Genomic DNA, 17,633 nt, shown 5'->3' on the forward strand with positions numbered 1-17,633 from the left:
ATGCAAAATAAATAAATAAATGAGTGAATAAATAAATAAGCCTCAAAATATAATCAAAGAAGTGAAAGACTTGTATAGTGCAAACTTTAAGACATTGAGAAAAGAAACTGAATAAGATATCAAAAGATGGAAAGACTTCTCATGTTCATACAGTGATAGGATTAATATTGTGAAAATAGCCATTCTACCAAAAACAGTCTCTAAATTTAACCCAACCACATGTGAATTTCAATGCAATTCTCAGAATTGGAAAAAAAATCTTAAATTTTATTTGAAAACACCAATGACTCAGACTAGGAAAAACAACCCTAAGCAACAAACACACTGAGCAAAAAACAAACAAACAAACAAACAAAACAAAAACAAAAACAGGGATGGTATCATCATCCCCAATTTCAAGTTATTCTACAAAGTTATAATAATAAAAACCATGGTATTGCCATAAAATAAAACACAGCACCTGCTCTACACTCCACGCACTATGGTACAGTTCACGAGCCTGGCAAGGTACTGGAGATTGAAACACACACACACACACACACACACACACACACACACACACACACACACACACACACGGAGGGGGGGTCATCCTTGAGACAAGAATGCCAAGAATGCCGCCTTGAATCAAGAATGCCAACTTTATTTTGTTCCAGGTCAGCATACACAGGGTCTCCTTGACTAAAGGCCACACCATAACTCTCAGCTGCAAGCCCACCAGAAACCACTCCCCTGCTATCAGGAACTCCTGAGGGTCTTGTGCTCAGAGCAGCTGCAAACACAGGAAAACAAGTTGACTTGCTCAGAGTAGCTGCAAGCATAGAAAAACAAGTTGTTTACAGGAAATTCAGGGTCTGGGGGTTTACAGCCCCAACACATATTGATAGATGGAATTTGATTGAGGACCTGTATATAAGACTACACTATTATAACCACTTGATGTTTCACAAAGAGGCCAAGAATATATATTAGAGAGAAAGTAGTATCTTCAAAGTCTGTGTTGGTCAAATTGGGTAAGTATATATAGAAGAATGAAACTAGATTGATATCTCACTTTGCACCAAACTCAACTGTAAATGCATCAAGGACTTTAATACAAAATCTATTGCCCTGACTCTGATAGAGGAGAAAGTAGAGAATACTCTTCAACTTATAGGCACATGAAACAATTTTATGAACTAGACCACAGTGTCATAGGCATTAAGATCAACAATTCAAAAGTGAATTGAACTAAAAAGCTCTGCACAGCAAAGGATACTGCCATTCAATTAAGATGCAGCATTACAGAATGCTGTATTACAGAATGGAAAAAAATTCTGCCAGTTCTATATCTGATAAACGAATAATACCTAAAATATATAAAGAACTAAGAAAACTAAATATCAAGAAAATAAAACAGGGATGTGTTCACCTGTGTAGTGTGAGTAAGTCATCGTCTATGTTGGGGTTAGACTTCTCAGTAACACAGCTGCTTTGAGTTCCTCCTTGCTGTGTAACTAACCCCTCTCTGATGCTCTGTATATAAATTCAGTGAACTCATGGGTTCACTGTATAAGTAACCTCTCACTGAGTATCTGTATATAGATGCAGTAAATTTATGGATCCAAAACTCCATCCCAATTAGATCAAAGGAAACCCCTAAAACAACTCAGACTATTGCAAAAGCTAATGTTTTCCTCTTCAGAAACTGATGGTGGGATCCTATTGCTGAAGATGACAACAGCACTTCCATGTTGCTTCAAACATGGAGAAGTCAAGCTGGTTCCTATCTAGAGCCTTTACTCAGCCTGACTAGTGTCCATGATATTTGAAGGTACTCTGATGCTACCAGAGGGGAAATGTAATCTGTAAAAGGAACAGTGGGCCACTTCCCACTGCCCGCCTGGCTAGCTTTACCCGAAATAATTACATGGAAACTGTATTCTTTTAAATGCTGCCTGGCCCATTATTTCCAGCCTCCTATTGGCTAACTCTCACATCTTGACTAACCTATATCTAACAATCTGTATGCCACCATGAGGTCATGGCTTACTGGGAGGATTCTAACACATGTCCATCTTGGGTAGGAGAAGCATGGTGTCTGCCTGCCTCTGCTTTCTTTCTCCCACAATTCTGTTCTGCCTTCCCTGCCTACCTATATTCTGACCTATCAGGCCAAGCAGTTTTCTTTATTAATTAACCAATGAAAGTAAAAGATAGATAGTAGATCCTCCTACATCAGTAAACAGCTATAAACCTTACAATGTACATGGTGACTTACCTACATAATATGCTGGTACAGTACTGTCAAAAACATTGTGTGAGTCAGTGACCACTATTATGGCCCACACCATGAGATGTAACACTGTTAAGGTATTCAAGAACCGAACACTGTTTAGGTATTCAAGAACCTAAGACTAGATAGGCCATGGACCCAAGGGAAAATGAAGTACTATTGATTTGCTAAAGGAACATAGTAATAAAATGACTCCTAAATATATACCCAACACTACTTGGGTGACCAGGAACCTGAGACTAGACAGCTCAGAGATGTATGGTAAAAATACTACCGTTATAAAACAAACAAAATACAAAGCAACACTAAGACAACTTGTAATGATATTCTGCTATACACATAGATCAGTGCCTTGCTCAATCATCATCAGAGAAGCTTCCTCCTGCAGCCGATGGCAACAAATACAGACACTCGCAGCCTGACATTATGCAGAGAATAAGAGACAATGAAATACTCAACCTTAAATGGGATGTTCCTATCAAATCCCTTCCCTCAGTGCTCAAGGAACTCTGTAGAAGAGAAGGTGAAAAGAATATAAGAGCAAGAGGAGATGGAGGACCCTAACAAAACAAAGTGACCCATGTCAATATGACCCAAGCTCACATGAACTTACAAAGACTGAGGCTGCATATACAAGGCCTGCTTAGGTCTGTACCTGTTTCTCTGTGTATATATTATGGCTTCCTGTTTAGTATTTTTATGGGATTGCTGAGTCCTAGGTCCAATGGAAATTCCCAAGCAACTGAGACTATGACAAGACAATAGGGTTATCTACCCAAACCCACAATGGAGACCCCAGGGCCAAGGATGACATCTATACAATTCACTGGACATGGAGAAGTCAAACTGGTGCCTGCACGGAGTCTTCACTCTTATGTTCTAGTTTCTTTGGTGTAGGAAGGTACTCCTCAGGCTACTGAAAGAGAAACATGGGCACCAATTTATCCACAAAACCTTTGACTTACAATCTGTCCTGCCTGCAAAATATGCTAGGGAAATGGTGGCAAAGAACTTGCAGGGGTGGGGGGTAATCAATCAATGTCTGATTTGATCTAAGGGCCACTCCTCAAGAGGGAATCCATACCTGCACTGCCAGGGTAATCAAGTACCAGAGACTAGATAGCCCAGAGACCTGGAGTAAAAACAAACACTGGTCAAGAAAAAGTTTTAATAAAATGACTCCTAGTGATATTTCGCAATATCCATAGATCAGTGCCTTATCCAGTAAAACAAAACACTAGTGGTCAAAAAAATATGTTTTAATAGGATTACTCCTAATGATATTGTGCAATACCCATAGATCAGTCATCATTAGAGAGGTTTCCTCCAGCAACAGATGGGAACAGATGCAGAAACCCATATCCAGGTAGACATTATGTGGAGAGTGAGAAGATCTCCATCAAATCTTTCCTCTCAGAGCTCAAAGAATCTCGCTGAGACTGTAAGAGCCAGAGGGGATGGAGGACACCAGAAGAACAAGGCCCTCTGAATCCACCAAACAAGGCACACATGAGCTCACAGAGACCGAAACATGTGGGGAATTGAGACCACTGATATTGAAAGGTATCAATGACCAATGATTGCTGGTTGATTCCTTTTTTTTTGTTGTCATTGATGGTGTGTTTGTGTATGTGTTCCCTTTTGAATTTGTTGGTCTGAAATTACTTTTTCCCTGAGTTTTTGTGGTTATAGTTTACCTCCTTCAGATGGAGTTTTCCTTTTGGCATTTTCTGTATGGGTGGATTTATGGATAGATACTGTTTAAATTTAACTTTTTCCTGCAATATCATATTTTTCCAACTATTGAGATTGAATGCTTTGCTGGTTATAGTAGTTTGGGCTCACATCCGTGGTCTCTTAGAGTGTGTAGCATATCTGTCCATGTCCTTCTGGCTTTTAGAGTTCCATTGAAAAGTTAGGTATAAGTCTTGTAGGTCTTTCTTTATATGCCTTGGTCTTTTTACTTTGTAGCCTTTAATATCCTTTCTTTCATCTGTATTTTAGTGTTTTGACTATTATGTGCTGAGAGAACTTATTTTCTGTTTCAGTCTATTTGCTGTGTGCTTGTTTTATGTGCTTCTTATACTTTTTTAGGCATCTTTTTTAGGTTAGAAAAACTTCCTTCTATGATTTTGTTGAAAATGTTTTCTGAACTTTTGAGCAGGGAGTCTTCTCATTTCTCTATTTCTAGTTTTCTTAGATTTGGTATTTTCATAGTGTTCCAGATATCCTATATGTTTTGTATCAGGAGTTTTTTGTTTAGACAATTTCTTTGATGTACCTAGTTCTTTTATCATGTTTTCCAATTCTTGAGCTATTCTCTTGCATCATCTTTGGATGCTTGGATCTATAGTTCCTATTAACTTACCTAGATTTTCCATTTTCAGAACTCCCTCAGTTTGTGTTTTCTTTATTGCTTGTATTTCCGTTTTCAGACCTTGAACAATTTTATTTGTTTCCTTCTATAGTTTGTGTTTTCCAGTGCTGTTTTTAAAATTTGAAATTTATTTATTTCTTATTTAAGGATCTCTGTCATCTTCATAATGCCTGTTTTAATGTCTTTTTCTGGTGCTTCAGCTGTGTTGGAATATTCATGGCCTACTATGGTAGGGTTGATGAGATCTAGTGCAGACATGTTGTCCTGGCTGTCATTGATTGTGTTTTTATACTGGCATATAGACATCTACGATTCTAGATGCTGATATCTGGTTTTGTCTTTGTTGTGTACGCATTTTGTTTCTGGGTTTCTGTTTCCTCTCTGAATTTTAGGAGAGTGTAATGGCTGTGCGTTGCCTGGTAGGGAATTTTCTGTGGTTCTGATAGTGATAGCCACTGGGGTTTCCAGGTATGATGTGTTTCTGGGTATTGGGAGTTGACACTAAGGAATGAGTATAGACTAGGGATCTGAGGAGATATTCAGGTGGGAGGAGAGCAGATCCACTGGGATCTGCTTATTTGGTTTCATTGTATTAGGAGCAGGGAGTGAAGAGAGGTCATTCCAGAATGTCTAAAGCTGAGGATGAGAGTGGGATATGGGATCTGGAAGAACAGAAGGAGAGGGCAGCGTACCTGTTCCCTGGCAAGAGTGGCCTGTGGGTTATCAGGGAGTGCCAGCTGGAGCTGGTGGCTGGGGTAATAGGATGAGCTGGGGGAAGGAAGGTTGGAGGAGAAGGTCATTGTGAACCTCTGGGAATGGGTCCAGAGAGAAAGGGAGACCAAAGAAGCTGTTCTGCTACAGAGCTGGGGGTGAGTCCATCTGGAGAAGCAGAGGAGAGGTAATGATCTTTAGTCAGCTTGCTTGCTTCCTGTTAGGAGTGGCCCTTGGGTTAGCAGGAGGTGTCTGCTGGGATAAAGCTACAAGCACAAAGAGGGGGCTCAGTGGGGAGCATCTGTGGCTCCTACTAGAGATGGGGTTAGGAGAAGGCTGCCATAGGTGCTTTGCTGCAGAACTAGGGATAACACTGGGAAAAACCGTTTTATATAAAAGAAATATCGTTTTTATTGTGTGTGGGTATACATGTTCATGTGTTTGTATGAACATGTATGCATAGTTATGTTGAAAGAGCACGCGAGGAGACCCTCGCCCAAGAACTGAGTCCGAGACACTGGATGCAAAAGCAAGAGGTATTATTGTGCACAGGGCCTGTGGGTGCTGCAGTCACATGGAGAACTGAGCACCCCGGGCTGGGTTTTGGGGCAGATTATATAGGATTGGGGTTTACAGAAGCAAGCGTACAGGGATCAAAGAAACCAGATAATAGGTAATAGCTGACCGGACCCCATCCAGGATCAAAGAAACCAGATAATAGGTAATAGCTGACCGGACCCTATCCGGGATTAAAGGAACCAGATAATAGGTAATAGCTGACCGGACCCTATCTTAAAGCACATATGATCCTTTTTTTCAAACATTCCGTTCCCCTTCCCATGCCAGATAATTTCCTGTTTTACAGCCTTTTGGTGACCTTTGTCTTAAGCCTGGTGAAACGACGATACTGCAGCTAAAGCTGGGTTGGGGTCTTTCAATGTGACATCATGAGTGTTTGTGGTGGTTACATCTGTATGGGGAAATATTCCCTCAGTCATTCTCTACCTTATCTTTTGAGACAGTCTTTCATGAAATCTGGAACTCTCCAGTTTGTTAGACTGGCCAGCAGTGAGCTCTTGGGATTACCCATCTTTCCCCCCAGACTGGGATTATAACTACATGGGTGCTGGGGATCCATACTCTGTCCTCTTGCATGTGCAGCCAACAGTTTAACTATTGTATGATCTCCTTTTCCCAGTCCACATCTTTTAGTGACACAATTATTTTTTAAGTGTTTAAGTGTTTTAAAAACACTTCAAATCTATTTAAAATATATCATTTACCCATGTCTCTCTAGCCCTCCCAGATTTACCTGCTCTCCCTCCCAACTACATGTCCTCTTACTACCATTGTCTGCTTTGTATGTGTTCTGGAAATACACACTTAGCTTTTTCTGCTTTCATGGCAAGCATTTTATCCACCAAGTCATCTCCCCAGCAGAAGAAAACCCAGTCTTGTTCCAAGAGAGGAATGGTTAGATAAGGAAGCCAATGCTTCTGTTCAGCAGCACCAGTAGTATAATAACATTTGATCACCATTACCTTATAGTGGTTGAAAGTAGACGTCGGCTTATATTTGGTAGGGAGACATAATAATGAATTAATAAAAGGGAGAATGATTTAAGTTTAAATTTAGGTTCAGATTCAGGCTTAGAATCTTTCAGGAAGACCTTTTTGAGGATAGTCTTTTTTTTTTCTTGTTCAATAATTTTATTATATAATAACAGTTTCTTAGCCTAATTTTACATTTTTTTATGTTTTTAATTTATTTTTCCATTCAAAAATTTACACTTCCTCCCCTCCTCTCATTCCCCTCCTGCTCCCCCACTCATCCTCCTCCCTCCCCCTCCCTCCTTAAGAAAGGGCAGTGTACCCTGCCCTATGAGAAGTCCAAGGCCCTCCCCCCTACATCCAGGCCTAGGAAGCTTTGCATCCAAATAGACTAGGGTCCCCAAAAGCCAGTACCTGCAGTAGAAAAAGGTCCCAGTGTCTTTATCAATGGCTTCTCAGTCAGCCCCCATTGTCAGCCACATTCAGAGTCCGGGTTGATTACATGCTCATTCAGTCCCGGTACAGCTGGATTTTGTGAGCTCCCATTAGAACAGGCACACTGTCTCAGTGGGTGGACCAACCTCTTGCGGTCCAGACTTCCTTGTTCATCAGAGCAATGGACTGAGCCCCCAAGGTCCAGTTGAAGAGCAGAAGGAGGGAGAACTTGAGCGAGGATGGTCTTTTACTTTTATACCTAAATGATAAAATGAAACTATTCAAAGATTTGAAGGAATTGAATTCTGACATAAAAAGTAAAAACCTGGCTACTTGCAAATGCCTCAAACCTGTAATTAAGTATTGGAGTTAACTGTGTGATTTTAAAAATTACCATTATAATTGCCAATTAGTATTCTATTAAGACAGCCAGAGTTGTCTTGATCCTTTCAGTTCTTCCTTCCTTCCTTCCTTCTTTCCTGTCTCTATTTCTTTCTCGCTCTCTTTCGTTTTTGCTTTCTTATATCTTTGCTTTTCCATCTCTATTCATTCCCTTAAATTAAAATATCTTGTTTTTCAATTTCTGCCTCTGAAAATCTCATCCCCTTTGTAAAGGAAGTCTAGCTTCCATTTTCCCCATGGATCTTCCTAGGCAACCTCAGGTAAGGTGTAACCTTATCTTCCCTCTGAATTCGTATAGTGCTTGTGTGTGTGTGTGTGTGTGTGTGTGTGTGTGTGTGTGTGTGTGTATGTACACTTTTATATTCAGGATCAAATTTTTCGTTAACACCACTGTTTATACTTACTATCTTCTGATACTTTTCTTATTCATTTTATCCTGTTTTTTTTTTTGATAGAAAAGTGTTAGATATAGAGTAGAAGATTTGTATTTTTGGTATTGTATATTTTAAAAGAAGACCATATTATAGATATTTGAAATATGTCTGTCTTTGAAATGAGATAAAAATGTAGACAATTTGAAGTGGCAGTTTTATTTATTTATTTTATTTTATTTTAATTAATTTATTTTATTTTTTATTTTTTTTAAGTGGCAGTTTGATGTATGCTAATTATTTATTTTTTAGAATCTAAATAGTGAGTCTTTTATTGTTACAAAATTTTATTTTGCACTCAAAATGTCTGTTTTTAAAAGATACGTTTTAACAATATTTGTAACGTTTTTGTTAAGGAGATGGGTAATATACTTTAATTGATCTCCCATAGTATATACAACACTTGGTTTCTTCAAATGTGGTTTGCAGACCAGTTGCATTGGCATCAATCTGACCTACTGAATGAGACATTTTAGCAGGATTCCCAAATACTCTAGAAACATCTTGACCAGAGAACTGCCTAAATGTTTTATCTTTGCATAGAGTTCTCACAAAATAAATATTTGTTAAGTGAATGAGATTATAGGTCATATATTCTGCCCACAAAAAGTCTTTTCTTAAAAATTAAATTGAATAAAAACTTGAATACGTACTGATCATCCATTTGCTAGGCAAAACAGTCTGTGCTACTCCTCTCAATTGTTAACTATTCCAGTAGCTGTCAAGACACGCATAGTATAGTAGTGTTGTCATAGGGGAGTGCTTATTGAGGGGGAACTGACTTTGAAATCAGGACATCTGAATTTAAAATTCAGCAGCTCTGTCTTACTGTGATTTTTATCTCGGAAGTATAAGACACTTCTTTGAGTTTCAATATCCTATCAAAATATAGTCAGTGCATTTTTAGACCATGCAGACTATGACAATACAATGAAGCCACAATTCTTCTAATGCTTCCTTTAAGTAAGCATCTTCTAACTTGTAAGAGGCAGAAATACAATTTAAACCACAGGGGAACTTTTTGTGATAAAACCACAGGATATGTTGGATAATATCTAGATCTCAGGGATACTTACAATTTGTCATTTATTACATTTATTTTTGTTTATTTTCTGTTATCTGTCTGCATTCGTATCTATTTATTTATCTTTTGAGACACATCTTACTATGTAGCCCTGAGTGGCTTAGACTTAACATATAGAGCAGGCTGTCCTAGAACTTGCAACGGTCCTTTTACCTCTGTCTTCCGAGTACTGGGTTAGCTGTAATATGCCACCATGCTTGGCCTGTGACTTAAAGTCCTTCTCTTTAAGACATTTTTCATAGTGAAGACTAAGCAATCTCCTCTATTGTTGAGGCATGGGAGTCAGATGTATTTCATATCAAGCTTAAAAATGCAGGAGAAGGGCATGTGTTAGACCAAGTGCCTATCCTTGCTCCAACAATCTCAGCCAAAGACTGTGACTCTCTTCAGAAGGAAAGGAGTAACTCTGTCATAAGCAGACAACAGTAGACTCCTAGAGTGAAGCCAAAACATTGATTCTAAGCTTCCACCCCACAGATAGCACAGTTATTTTTTCTCCTACTTTAGTTCACCTGGTTAATGTGGGAGTGGGGTGCTGAAGAAATTCTTATGTTTCATTAATCTGTTTCCGTGCTGTTTTGTGGTCTCTACCAGTTAAACACATTGAGTCATCTTTATAAGACACATTAGCAAATAAATGTAGTCTTCTAATTCTCCACAGGTCAGTTTTTCTCATGCAAATTGCTCCCGTGTGGTACTGTGTGACAGGGCAAACTTGATACTCTCTAAAGAGAAATCTGCTTGAAATCTACTTGTATCCAGGAACCTGAACCTTCAAGTTCAGAGAAGTTCCTTTTCCTGCCCCTTCTAAAGGCTGCCTCAATATGACTGACAGAAATCCTTTGTAAGAATCTTACTAGCAAGGTGTGGGTGAGCCAGCCCCTAAGTTGTGAGAATGGGAGAGCTGTCCCTATGGGTGTCCGTATGGGTGGGGCAGACATGCCCCTCCATCCCCTCTTACCCCTCCTCGCCCCCACTTGAGGCACATGGAAGAGCTGGCCCTAGATCATAAGAGCCTGAGAGCTGGTCCTGCCCCTCATCAGCTACAACACTAGGAGAGTGGATCCTAAACCTGGCCTGGGCAACACAGTAGAGCTGACCCTGAAGGTGTGGGTGTAGGAGAACTGACCCTGAGAAGGTGAAAGCAGGAGAACTAGCCCCACCCCTGCTATCACTGCAAGGGTAAACAGGGCAATGCAGGGGCAATGCAGGAGAGCTCTCCTTGGTGGTGAGGACAAGGGAGAGCTGGGAGACTGACCAACCGTGAAACTATCCATTATCAGAACCAGGATTATGAGTTGGCCCACTCCAACGTCCACCTCATCTGTGATCTGCTGGAGCATGTGAAGGAACTGGTCCTGCAGACCCAAAGCTGCAGGATCTCCACAACATAGGGCAATAGCAGGATAACCGAGAGGAGTACCAGTGAGGGCCCAGCATTAATAGTGTAGCAGAAACCAGAGCCTTCAAACCAGATCAATAACTCTTTGCAGTGAACACTTACAAGTAAAGATAGATGGATCAAAGGGTTTACTATGTTATGCACTGTGTCACACTATAGCTTCCATGGCAAGATTGATTTTTCCTTCTCTCTCTTTTTTTTTCCTCTCAAATTTTATTTTATTTTGGGGTGGGGGAGGTTGCAAGGGCAGAGGGTGAATATGAAGAGACAGGGAAATGAATGGGATGGAGTTGCAGGATATAAGAAACACAAAGATAAGTACAAAGAAAAAAGAAGAATCTTATTATCACTTAGAGGTCTGGTCTGATCTTCATTATTCAGAAAAGGAAATTGAAATATTGAGTATTCTGATTTAAAAACTTCTGCTATCTAGTCATAAATAATGTCTTGTGGTTGACACTAATATATGTGGATGTCTTTTTATCATTCTAGAAAGACACAGTGTGGTAAAGATCAACCTATTCTGTGTTATTTAATGGCACATACCGAATCTTCCATATCATCATATCTGCTAGCTTTCACGAATTTCACCATGACGGCGCTCCTAAAATATAATCTAACTCTTAGGAAAAGGAGCTGCTAGGACTCCCCTCCCACTAGTAATTTTGCTGAAAAAGAATATCCAAATTAAATTTTCCTTTATAAGGCTTATCAATTAAGTTGTAATAATATGTTAGACTATAAAAATATGTAACACATATACATGTGTTGTTTGTTCTTTAATGTGTTCTCTATATATGTAGCAGAGATGTGTGGTGATTATTTTTGTAGGAGTATCTTTTTAAGCAAGATCCTACCTCTGACTTAATGTAGCATCATAAATTTAAGTCCTGCTTGCTCATTCATCCATTTAAATTTTTGTATGTGCTCATTCATTTACTTATACATTAAAGTGTTCATTAAAGTTCTGTTAAGCTTTTAGCACCAAGATAGTTGTGGGAAAACAGGGAACAAAACAAACTCAGCCCATACTGTTGGAGACCATACTGGTGAAATCTTTTGAACAAGGTCCCAAATCAATATCTTCTCCTTTCAGAGTTGGGGGGAAAAAACAGCAAAAAATTTCCATGCTCTCATGAAGAGAGCCGCATTGTTGTTACCTCTGATGTCCTGACCTGACTCTAGGAATTATATTGAGTTTACCATAATGATTCATTCATTCATTTAGCTGAATGGCATTCTTTGCTTCCTGTCTCCAGCAGATCTATGTCTACCAGACCGCAGGAATTACAATTTCATGGTGAGAGAACTGACACCATGATACAGTTTAAAAATATTTGTGTACTTCTTATGTAATCAGGCATTTTAATAAAGGAAATAGCTTTTATTTATTGCTGATCAAATCACTAAACCTACCCTAGCAAATAAATGCTCTACCTCCTATTTTGATGAAAATATCTTGTGCTTATTTTTATATGTCCTTGTAATCATGTTGATTATTGTTACACTGTTGGAACAACTTGAATTGACATAACTAATTCGTTATTTTACCAACTTGCTCCTCAGAGAGAAGACAAAAGGGTATAGAAGTAGGATATAGTAAAATAGTTTATAAAGATAAGATAAAGTATCTTGTATACTTTGCAAGGCAAGCAATAATTGTTACATATTTGAGCACACTTTTCTTTTAAATTCCATCTTAAATTTTTTTGTTTCTCTTTTTCTATCTTCTGGAGTGTGTTGATAATACAACGCTTTTCTATTATTTCTTTCATTTTCTGCTACAGGGCTGGAGAAATGGCTCAGCATGTAAAAACATTCCCGACAGTAATGGAAATAGAGAATGATTGATCTTGGAATGGCTATGGCATGCACACATGCAACCTCCACTTCCGCTCCCACGCACATACAGACACATATACACATCCACCTCCCACTCTATTGAACTGTACCTGTGAAATTCCCCACTTTTCTTGTCAGTAAATATAAGTAAAATACTCAGAATTCAACATTTTTTGGCAATGGAAATGCCATTCTTCTGGCTCAGACAAAAAAACTTAGCAATATCCATGACTCCTGTCTTTGTGCTATAGCCTACATTGTGTCCCCCAGCAAATACTGTTGGCTGTACCAAGGGAAACACATCCAGAATTCCATAATTTCTCAGGGCCTTCATCCTTTCTGTATATCTACATCCATTGTTGTCTTCATCTGGAAATTGGTTCATGAAGATAGCATCATGGTGTACCACTTTATTTCCTTCAGAACTTACTCAAATTCACATCAGTGAGATCCTCACTAGCTCCCACTTAATAATAGAATCCAGATACCCTTATTCTCCTTTTCTGTATTGTGTTTCTTACCTGTGTTGTCATTATCTCATATACTATGTACTTTATTTTTTTTTACTTGTTTGTTCTTTGACTGTTTTCTTTCTTCTTCCAGACTATCACTTTTCAAAGTCTTGTTTTTCTGCTCTCTTCCCAGTTACTAGGATGATGAATTTCAAATATCTGTCCTAGAAAAGCTTCAAAATAACAATTTGCTGAAAAGAAATACATCTTTGTGTACTAAATATATATATCATATTTTAAAAAATAAATAACTTTTTTTTTGTTTTTACATCCCAATCAAAGTGAATCTCAGCTAGCTAAGGTGTATCAAGTTGCAGTGAGACTAGGCTTCTCTTCTTCTATTAAGTTGGACAAGACAACCAAGTAGAAGGAATGAGTTTCAAAAGCAGGCAACAGAGTCAGAGACAACCCCTGCACCCAGTGTTCGGAGTCTCACATGAAGACCGAGTTATGAATTGTAGCGTATATGCAGAAGGCCTAGGTCAGTCCCATGCAGCCTCTGTGATTGTTTGTTCAGTCTCTGTGAACCCGCATGAGCCCAGGTTAGTTGTTTTGTGGGTTTACTTGTGGTGACTCTGACCCCTCTTGCTCCTACAATCCTTTCTCCTCTTTTGTAGAATTCTGTAAGGTCAGAACAGCCTAGATTTATTTGCTTTCCATAGACCTGGATTACTAAGGAAGAATGTAATACCTATTTTAATTTTAAAACAAAAACTAATGATGAAAACAAAGTATTTATCTTACAAAATTTCTTTGTGTGACTTTAATTTTCTTGGCTTTGAATAATTACACATTTTAGCTTTAGATCTTCCTTTTTATTAATATGAAAATTGTTTTGAAATGATACAGTATAGACTAAACTCAAATTTTTACAAATGCTTATATTGGAAACAAAGTTGGGTGGATAAATACAATGTCGGGTTATGACAATCAATCATTTGTTAAACCCCTTCTCTCCCTACCTTTTCTTAGAGAAAGCATCCCTGTCTTTGTGATTGCCCACACTTTGGCCTGTCTTTCCACAGAAACTTCTGGAATTAGTTTTATTATCTTTTACTATTTCTAAAATGGAAGTAACAATAAGAAAGGTACTTCCTAATTTTCAAGTAGGTGAGCGTCCTGTTAGATGTTGCCGAGGGTCAGGTCAGCCACCTGAGTCCAGGCTGGTGTCCAAGGGGCAGGAAGCATTCAGATCTGAGTGGCCTGCCCAGCTGCAAAAGATCATGGTGATGTCTGGGCCAGAGCTGCAGCTGAGGACCATATCAGGGTTTGTGGCCCTAATGTGGCCAGGATGTGTGCTGTTGTCCGATGCACCTGTTCCATTGAAGATTGTACAGACACCAGAGATTGAGGACCCTGTTGGTGTTTCAGGGCCATACTGCCGTGGGAACAGTGGTGACATCCAGACCCAACCACTGTTGAGTGCCATGTTGGGGTCCACAGCTCTACTGTGGCTGGGGTCTGTGCTAAAGTCCAGGTCCTGCATTGCCACCACAGGTCACATAGAGGCCCAAGGTTAGGGTCACAACCATTCCCACCTGAGTCACCAGTCCCTTCCCCAGGGCCACAATGTCTACTAGACCCATGCTGCTGCCACGAACCATGTCTGGGTCTCTGGCCCAGTTACAGCTGGGGTCTGTGTGGATGTCTGTGCCCTGGGTCACTTCAGGAGGCCCTAGGAATCCTGGGAGATGAAGTCAGAGGGCCATGCTGAGCTGGCCACGCCCTTCACTGACCCTGGGAAAGCTGCTCTTACCGTTTGCTGGGCACTCCAGCTAGCCCCTGCATGCCGGGCACTCCAGCTAGCCCCTGCATGCCGGGCACTCCAGCTAGCCCCTGCATGCCGGGCACTCCAGCTAGCCCCTGCATGCCGGGCACTCCAGCTAGCCCCTGCATGCCGGGCACTCCAGCTAGCCCCTGCATGCCGGGCACTCCAGCTAGCCCCTGCATGCCGGGCACTCCAGCTAGCCCCTGCATGCCGGGCACTCCAGCTAGCCCCTGCATGCCGGGCACTCCAGCTAGCCCCTGCATGCCGGGCACTCCAGCTAGCCCCTGCATGCCGGGCACTCCAGCTAGCCCCTGCATGCCGGGCACTCCAGCTAGCCCCTACATGCCGGGCACTCCAGCTAGCCCCTGCATGCTGGAGAGATGGCCCCAACCCCTCAACACAGGCCAGGGTGAACCAATCCTGAGGGCATGCATGTAGTGGAGCTGACTCCACTAACTCGCCCAAGGTGGGTAGCCCCAGGACCTGGACAGACCTGCCTGGCTACTCTCCAGGCCCCCAGCTGGGGCTTGGGTTTACCCACCAAAGCATCTGCACCATCTAGGACCGGCTGGAGCTCAGAAAGAGACTGGTCCTGTGAAAGTATACTCGCAAGATCTCCAAGACTAGTGGCAGCCACAGGATATCCCCAAGGCTCCAGTGACACTGGCATGCCAGAAACCAGAGGCCTTGAACCAGACCAGTGACTCATTGCAATGAACATTTGACAGTAAAACTGATGGGACAAACAGGTATACTACAAGGCACACTGAAGACTCCAGTGCCACCAGGATGAACGAAGAGGTGTTGGAGAAGCAGGAAAGAAAGAGAAGCAAAGAGATTTTTCTGTAGTTATGGATTTTGTTTTGTTTTTGTTGTGCATTGTTGTGGCTTTTTTGATTTTGTTTTTTTTTTTTTTGCTTTTGTTTGCTTGACTGCCTACTTTGATTTGTTTCCTTATTGGGGGTGTGTGGCAGGGATTTGGGGGGAACAGGAGAGACTGGGAGTTGAAGGAATTGGGGTGCATGATGTGAAACTCCCAAAGATCCAAGAAAGAAATTTTTAAAGAAAATAATAATAATAAACTAGATATTAGGTTCACACGTAGGAGGGCTCACGAATGCAGATGCAGAACCATCTGACAGATAGTAAAGACAAACACTTTTCCAGACTCAGTTTTGTTCACATTTTGTTTACCTTGAACTACTTAGTTTCAGTAATCCCAAGCAAGGCGAAAGTATTCAGGAAAATAAAAGTCATCAATGTCTTTATGTCACATGTGCATGATATTTGTGTTTCCCTAAAGTGTGTGTGTGTGTGTGTTTAAAGGAAAGCTGAAATACAAGGGTAGAGCATCACTAGGTTTACAGAACAATAACAATAGATGGTAAGGCTACTTACCAAAGGTTTGGAAATGATTTGATTTATTGGAATATATTTCCTAGCAATATGCTTACACTCAAAAATATGTAAGTTTATTGAGTGGCCAGTGAAAAGCCAGAATATTTTAAGTGCTGACCCTTTCTTCAGGGATCTATTCATTGCATTGTTCTAACTCTAGAGCTAGCCAAGCTCAGGTGTTTTTCCATTCCAAACTCACTTCTCACTCTGTCCTGCCGTCTCCATCTGGACATCCCTAGCCAATTGACTTAGCGAAATAACGCTATTCCCCACTATTTGTTAAGGAATTACTATATACTGTGAAGTATTATAAGTACTTCATTGGTACTAGCTGATTTATTTTTCAGAACAGTATAAACTTGTTTTTCGGCTAATTTTACAAAACTGTGGGTTCAAGAGTTCAAAAAACTCTTGCAAGTTGGCATGGACATTATATTACACATAATACAATGCTCCTTTCTTTCTTTTTCACTTCTTTGTCTTTTCCTTTGTTTTCTCAAGTACTGGGAATCAAAGTCAGGGCTTGCCACATGCTGTATAAGTACTGTACTGCTGGACTGTCACCACCCTCTCCAGCAAAGTCTATGTCACTGCAGCCTCCAAGTTCAGTTAAGGACCGAGCATCTTTTGTGACACATAAGAAACCTTTTCTTTTTTTCAAATTTTAATAATTAGTAAATGTTTTATCTTCAGAAATTTAACAAATGGATAAATATTTCATTATCTTTGACACTACAGGAGAGTTTTTTGGACATTCATGATTTAACACATGTCTAGAGGAAACAGAAGACATGGGAAGACATGTTATATGTGTGGCTAAACAGAGACAAACAGCCTGGCTCAGGTCATTAACACGGCAGGATTTCTCACCCTGACACAGGAATTATCACTCCAATTATTTTCTGTCAAGAAACAGGATCACATGTTCTTTTTCTCAGTCTTTTCTGAATGAAGTTGGAAGAAGCCTTGCTATAAATAGAGCACTATTGCATGCATGATTGTTAAAGAAATATTACATTTTTGGTTTGGCCAAATTCATTAAAAACAAACAACACGTTCTGATTTTGTATCAATGCTGGATGTAGATGTGGAACTCGTAATTCTTCCTGCTAATTAGATTTGGGACAAACATTTTTTGGTAACCTAAACTAATTAGAAACCAGTTACAGCATCATGTAAAATGTTTGCTTTTTAAGACTGATAACCTGGGTTGGAATTATTATTCTGCTTCTTAAAGTTGTATGAAGCTCAACAAGTTGTTTTACCTGGGTGCATTTCAGTTTTCAAATATATAAATTGATATAAGAATGTATTTCTTAGGGTTGATATGAAGGGCAAATTAAATTATTATATAAAATATTTATTTTAGTACTGGATATATCCTGAAGACTAAAATCATGGTGGATCTTTTATTGTTAAACAATGCATAGCATATTTGTTCATTTA

Source organism: Myodes glareolus, chromosome 21 (genome assembly GCF_982192425.1).
Source record: "Myodes glareolus chromosome 21, mMyoGla1.1, whole genome shotgun sequence".
Lineage (NCBI taxonomy): Eukaryota > Metazoa > Chordata > Mammalia > Rodentia > Cricetidae > Myodes > Myodes glareolus.